We start from the raw sequence: 7439 nt of genomic DNA on the forward strand, positions 1-7439 counted from the left end.
ATGACGGTGTTGCAGCAACAAGAGGGCAGTCTAAGAGGAGTACGTTGGGCTACTGTAGCACGAGGCAAAGGCCGCAGAGGTGAAGATCTGCTTTCACCTGACACCAGTAATCCTTTACCACAGCTCTCTTCCTTGGAAGCAAACGGTCGTGTGTAGTGCAGCAAGCTGACGTTTGCAACAGCTCGCATCCCAGCGAGACACCCCCATCGTCAGCTACTGCACTAAACTTCATGCTTCGAGAAACCGATGGGGATGAAGGTTGCTCTGAGGGAAAGAGGCTTGATGTTGTGCGTGACCAGCACTGAGCGCACGCTTCCTTGTGCACGTCTGTGGCCCAGAATTAAGAGACGGGTCTCTAAAGACAAATCTCTTAGGGCTGTTCCCAGTCAAACTCCATAGTTTGCGGCTAAGCATACTATTTCTTCTGCTAACTCCAGCCAACACTCGTATTTCAGGGCAACTGGCAAATAATACGAAAACCACGTTATCATGTCTTGTAGCCTCTCCAGCCCCGCCAAACCAGAGGGCTGTATCTCCCCCTTGATTCCCTCATATGCGCTCACCTGGCTCAAACTGGATGGCTGGACATCGACGAGTCTTGGAGACAGCAAGCCAGCTACCAGACACCTGTGGTAGCTCTCACCAATGGCTTCAGTCATTGAAGGGACAGATTTCTTCAAAAAATTCAAGGTCTGAAACATCAATCCAAAACTACTGATAAAGGCCGCATTGTTAGTCGGTCACTAAGGGCCTGGGTAACCGCTAAGAGAAATTATAGAAACGTCCCCTTAAACTGTCAGAAAGCCTGCATCAGGAATGTGCTTTGGCTTAGCCATCTGAGTAAGCGTTACTATGCCGAGTCTTAAAGACGGCAGCCAAACTAACAGTTACAGTTTATTTTAAAAATCCCGTGAAAGAAAAGAGCAGCCCTTGCAATGATTAAGTATTTTCTAGCTTCTCTCTCGATACACACGCCTTGCTTTTTCCCTGACCACTGACACAAAATGCATTCTATAGCAGCTAAACTAACACACAACTGTAAACCACGCTTTGGAAGATCCTTTCGATGCTTGTTTGTGCAGAAGCTGATCCATGTTGGAAATATTTAGCGAGCTGAAACTTAAGTCAACATTATTTGTCACAATCTGGGCAGTGGCTCGGAAGTTGCAATTGGGCCAAGTTTGGGAGAAAAAAAGTTTCCGTTCTTCTCAAACAGTTAAGTAATTTCTCATTTTCTCCATTCTGGCTCCCTTTTTTCAAGTTAATCGGGGATAAAAACTCTAACTCAAGACTATGCAGGCAGTTTGACCGATGGCTCGTAAAGAAGTGACAGCTTTCCCCGACTTCCACAACATTTCTGTTCTTGCTCCTAGAGCAACATTGCATTCCTTTCTAGACATCCAATCCCTGATCATGCTTCCACAGGAGACCGTGGTGGTTTTACAGTCCCAAGAGCGGACCTAAAGCATGAGCATTTGCATAAATCTGGTGACAGGCTACAATTGCAATTACGCGTGTGGATGGGCAGGAGGAGCATTAAATGGTCTCAGACACTGAAAGCAGTGCAACAGAAAGCTTAGAAAATGTCCACCTCGTGACATTCTCAACAGAGACAGAATAAAAGGTCACCTCCTTCTGGAAGCTGGTGCAAGTCATGTGAACAACTCCGGAGTTCAGCAAGCACGTGCCATCTGCAGAAACAACAAACGTTTGACAACCTTCCAGACTCTCTCAGTTATGTTATGACCAGTTTACATTGTTTACATAGCAGTATCTGGAAAGATAGAACTGAGTACTTTGAGCTTCAGGTCCAAGTCATTTCCTTCTATAACCAGCACCACTTCACAGGCTACGTCACAAAAGCAGCAAAACTCCGCAGACTGCCAGATATATTTCACAAGAGGAAATACCTCGTTAGTACAACGTCATCAGAGTTGGGTTGGGGGTGTGGGGGGTTGGGTTTGGTTTTTGTGTGACAGACAATGAACAAGAGAACCGAGAAATAGCATCTCATTTTAAGCTTATCGCTCTTAAAAGCACTGAAATACCTACCAAAAGTACAGGCACTCGGATTAAAAAACTGCTCCGGTGGTGGATAAAAAGGAGGAACTTCCCGACGTAGACTGCGCTCATGTACCAGAATATCCAAAAGGAGCTCGGGAGAAGTCATGCTTGTCACAGTCTCCAGTGACCACAAAGCAAAATAGGGGCAATCATGAAGGAACTCTTCTGGCCTTAAAGAAAACAAGGGTGTCAGCTAAACGCCGACATTCAAATGAATTATTTGCAGGGATATTGAAAGCAACTTAATAAAAATCTACCTTAGCGAGTCTGGCATTTGAGCATGATACCAGCTGTTAATGTCAAATACGCCCAAATAAGTAGATGGTTTGCCTTGACCGTATGTTTGCACTTGCCAACTGAAGACTGCTACACTGATGTCAGGATATATTGCTGTAAAAGAGAAGACATTGTTTTATTTGCAGAAAATAGGGTAGATCCGATATTTTTAAAACACCACTTTTCGATCGTATATGCTTGTCTCACACAGCTGGCATTATTCACTTCCAGCTTTGACTCAATGACGAGTTTTAAGAATAGCTCCTTTCCATGCATATTCCAAACGAAAGACCACAATTATCACACCAAATAAACAAATAAACCCTGACAAACCAGAAATTGGAATAGAGATTTTAACATAAACTATTCACAACATTCACACCTCCACACTTACACACACAACACCAGTTCTCTTAATCCAAAGGCATTTCAGATGAAGACCCTTAAGATCAAAGCCCCTTAAGATCGTTGAGTCCAACCATTAACCTAACAGCGACAGGTCTCTTACGTACCTCCAGGGATGGTGACTCAACCATTTCCCTGGGCAGCCTGTTCCAACGCTTTACAACCTTTCCCGTGAAGAATTTGTTTCTAATACTCATTCTAAACCAGACCTGGCACAACTTGAGCTCATTTCCTCTCATCCTGTTACTTGGGACAAGAGACTGACCCCCACCTCACTACAGCCTCCTTTCAGGTAGCTGAAGAGAGCAAGAAGCTCTCCCCTCAGCCTTCTTTTCTGCAGGCTAAACAACCCCGGTTCCCTCAGCCGCTCATCGCAAGACTTGTGCTCTACACCTCTCACCAGCTTCATTGCCCTTCTTTGGACATGCTCCAGCACCTCAAGGTCTTTCTTCCAGGGAGGGGCCCAAAACTGAACACGGTCTTCAAGCTGTGGCCTCACCAGTGCCGAGTACAGCAGGACAATCCCTTCCCGACTCCTGCCGGTCACACTATTTCTAAGACATGCCAGGATGCTATTGCTCTTCTTGGCCACCTGGGCACACTGTCGGCTCCTATTCAGATGCCTGTCGACCAGCACCCCAGGTCCTTTTCCACCAGGCAGCTTTCCAGCCACTCTTAGAATCATAGAGGAGCGACACCCGGGCACTTGACCCGACCTGGCCAACAAGTCGATTTCATACAACGAACATCACATTCGATATCAATTAGAAACTTTGCTGTGAAGTGCTCTCTCTCCCCTCGATGGCTGTGATCCTGAGAACTTCTTCCCCAAGCTTGTACTGTTGCATGGGGTTGTTATGACACAAGCGTAGGATCTGGCACTTGGCCTTTGTTGGACCTCAGACCGTTGGCCTCAGTCCAGCCAGCCAGCCTGTCCACATCCCTCTGTGGAGCCTTCCTACCCTCAAGCGGATCAAGGCTCCCACTCAGCTTGGTGTCCTCTGAAAAATTCTTGAGGGTGCGCTCCATTCCTCTGTCCAGATCATTAATAAAGGTAGGTATTAAAGACATCAGGCCCCAGTACTGAGCCCTGGGGAACACCACCTGTGAGGGACTACCATCTGGAAGTAGACACGCAAACAGGTTTGAACAGGGCAAAAAGAGATTCAGATAACATTCCAAAGCAGTGGAGAGAATGATCTTATTGTTCCAAGGTGACAGCTGAAGGAATAAAATGCCTGAGCAGCAGTATACAGATGACCCCACCATACATCGCTAGAGCATGTCAGCAAGCGTGAAAACTCACCTAGTTTTTACCTTAAAGAAGTCTCACATAACTTAAGCACACGGTTTGTCTTTTTCAATAATCCCAACAATCCAGTCTGTACAGATATTTAAGGCTTTCAGACCCTGTGGCCAGAACAGCATCCATTGCTTACATTCCAAACCCACGTATTTTAAAATAATCAAACACAGGCATCAGAACAAACCTTCAATAATGCTATCCTCTCTGTCAACAGGGCTGAGAAATTTTTCTACGGTCTGACAGCTGAGTAGTTTAATACTGCTGATCTGCCCTCTCAAGGGAAAGACTCCTCCCGTGAGATCTAAAGTGTACCTCTCGTCACAGTTTTTCAAACCCTGGGGAAACAACAGAAGAGACAAAGGGTCATTTTGAGATAAAAACATACATTATAGCTAAATATGAAAGACACTCTATATCTCATATAATAAGCATATTTTACCGTGTATATTTCCCATGAGCTTATTTGTGACAATAAATAGAAACTACAAATGACATGCAAGAGAATTCAGTGTCAAACCCCAACAGCTAAGTTTGGCGGTACAGACCAGGCACGTTTTCAAACTCTAGCATTTCCCTAACATCATTCAGATCTAAATGTGTTTTGCAGACTTCCTTGCAATGTCAAGGTTTCTTTATAAACCTAAATATATATCTACAAAGAGATATCTGAAATAACGCAGCACGCATGCACACAAAGCTCTTTCCTCCGTGTCTTGGTCACAGAACTGATGAAGTCAGAGAAGTCACGCCATCGCAGCAGCTAAAGCTCTGTCGAGAGGTATGATCTAGAGGCACATCGCCAGAGTGAACGCACATCCCTCGCTGGGAACTACGAGAACTTCTTACTGATGAACAATCTTCTTTCAAACCACATAAGCTCCTGCCACCTCCTCTTCTCATCTTGTCAGAGACTGATTAATGGGTGAATTGGGTGAAATGGGTGAATGGCCCTCAGGTCCTTCACCGAGCACAGCCAACAGCAAAAGAGGAAAACAGAGAGGACATGGGATGCACGTGGCCAAGGCATTTAGGATCACAAAGCACTACAGAGTAAGCAAACTGCTTTGAGATACACTGAAACCCCGGCAGGATTGTGTTCAACCCCTGATGCCACCAGTTGCTAAGTAAGCATTAACTAAAATGAACCGTCTTTCCAAACACAGCATTGCTTCGAACTGTCTGCTGTACGGTGCAAGACTGGGCGTACTGTGGACACCAAACAAAAAAACAACAAAAATCCACCACCACCAAACAAAAGCCAACCCAGAAACGGATCACACCACGTTCTACCCAAGTTTCCTAAAACTTTCCTAAATTAGCATGAAACAACACATTCCCATACGATCTCATAACATACATCTAATTCACCTGAGAAGAGGCAAGCTTTCTCTTCATAGTTCCAGGAAATGTTTCAAATAAATATCAAGGCTGTCTAAAACCAGTAATAATTACAAAAAATTATGGTTTTCACTCCTAAAAAAAATAACAGACGTGCAGAGGAGATGAGGAAAATGAAAACCATCTCTTTGAAAAACTGATGTGAAGCATAGGCAAAGAGCCTCATTTTTGGTACAGAATGAATGATCACTACACCCAATTTTAATAAAAGATGTTGTCCTGAACGAGACATCCACCACTCCAAAAGACAGTTTCATCAGGTAAAGTACTAAAACTCCAGAAACCTGTCAGAGACTAATTTTAAGAGCTAGAAATTTAGACTTTCGTTCATATATGAAGAGCCGGTCCTCCACAAAGAGGGCGCAGAGGGAAAGGGCAAAATAATACCAAAACAATTCCTGCCTAAGACAACTTCTGAAGCAAAGCAGTCTATTTGAAACTTCCCACACTGGGGCAAGCAAATCCCACTTAAGGAACTCCATTGTATGGAAGTGATGAAGGAGGGACTTTATCGACCAGTAAAACAGGAAGAGAGTTTTCAAATGAGATGCACTGGTCACACTCCGATATGAAAGTAGACGCTTTTCTGCCACTGAGGATGGAAAGAAACTTGTCTCAGACAGCCGTGTAGGCAGACAGTCATGTGGTACCGACCAAGCTGTGATTCCAAGGAAGTGTTCTGGGACTAAAAGTGCCCACGGTAGAGTACAGATCCTGGCCTAATGCACCTTTTGGGGTTTGTCCTGTTGAGAATATGCAAGACAAAGGATCAAAATAGGAGGAAAGGCTTGCTCTGAATTAAGATTACTTTCCCCTCAAAAAGGTTTTGGAAGACTTCCGAGCATACTACTGAATAGAATTCTACATTACACAGATGCGCCCTATATCTGTTACATACCAGAGATATAATGATACCTCACCTGCATTTTAAACGCACCACCTTTGGAGCCAGCTTGTACATTGCTGTATTCTCTTCTGAACGAGTCATCCCACTGTTTACTGTATTTACATATTTTGCTGGCTCTGAGAGTGGATTCAATAGGTAACCCAGCCCAAGAGAAGAACAAGTTATCTTTACAGCTACAAGGTTTCAGGATCATCACCACGTAAGAGACGCTGTAGGTACATTTCATGTGAAGTACAGCTGACAGAGCTCAAAAGGAAACCAAGAAACTAAACCCAAAGATCAGCAAAGAAGAAACAGGTATAGATGACCGTCTTTGGAGAAAGGGAGACAGAGGGAAGCTTATTCAAGTCTGCAGGTTGGTTAAACAAAGCTATTCGAGGCCCTGTCTTTTCTTCCTACATGCCCTCAATTTGCTGTTTAAGAATAATTTTATTTGTAAAAGCTGCTTCCTCTTCAGGAATTGAATTGATAGGGGCTCTTTGCAGACGAATCTAGTTGCAACACACGACACTGCAGCACAAAACTGTACGCCTTGTTTTCAAAAAGCATGCACAAAGGCCAGGCCCAAGAAGACTCAGCAAAAGACTACTTTTTTTCCAGTCAGCTCTGAATTTTGATGGTCAATATTAGCCCTGCGAACTCAGCTGATGCTCACCCACAGAAAATAACTCTTCTTTTCACACGCGTGCACATCTTACCTCATACATGACTTGTCCTGATGCCAAGCACTTTCTGTCACCAAATGTTAACTGCAACAGATGTAAACTCAGCGCATCACCTTCGCTGAAAAGGGTATCAATGAGGAAATTAGATTACAAAGATGCTTTATAATCCTCATAATCATTTCATTAGTTCTAGACCGACGTTTTCTTAATAGCACACTCTTGCTGACAAGAAAAACACCGCTTCCCAAAACACGGTAACTGGCCACATTTAGCCACTAAAATACATAAGAGGACATTTTGGCACTAAAAGCTCCAAGGGCAAATGCTAACCATACATTTTGAAAGCTTTAATACGTTGCATGGACTAAAACTTGTTGGATAGACTTCTTCACAGCCAAGAGGTCTCGATCACAACTGC

General features: G+C 44.0%; 1 long non-coding RNA gene across 1 annotated transcript; it reads right to left on the reverse strand.

Annotated features, from left to right (window-relative positions):
* Positions 1–2216: 2216 nt before the first annotated feature.
* Positions 2217–4351, reverse strand: LOC309685318. Its single transcript, XR_014270433.1, has 3 exons — positions 4236–4351; positions 2322–2454; positions 2217–2234 (listed from the first exon to the last, which is right to left on the reverse strand). It is a non-coding gene; the product is annotated as an uncharacterized lncRNA (long non-coding RNA).
* Positions 4352–7439: the final 3088 nt, after the last annotated feature.

The sequence above is a fragment of the Vanellus vanellus genome, assembly GCF_965231255.1.
Source record: "Vanellus vanellus genome assembly, contig: HAP1_SCAFFOLD_60, whole genome shotgun sequence".
Taxonomy (NCBI): domain Eukaryota; kingdom Metazoa; phylum Chordata; class Aves; order Charadriiformes; family Charadriidae; genus Vanellus; species Vanellus vanellus.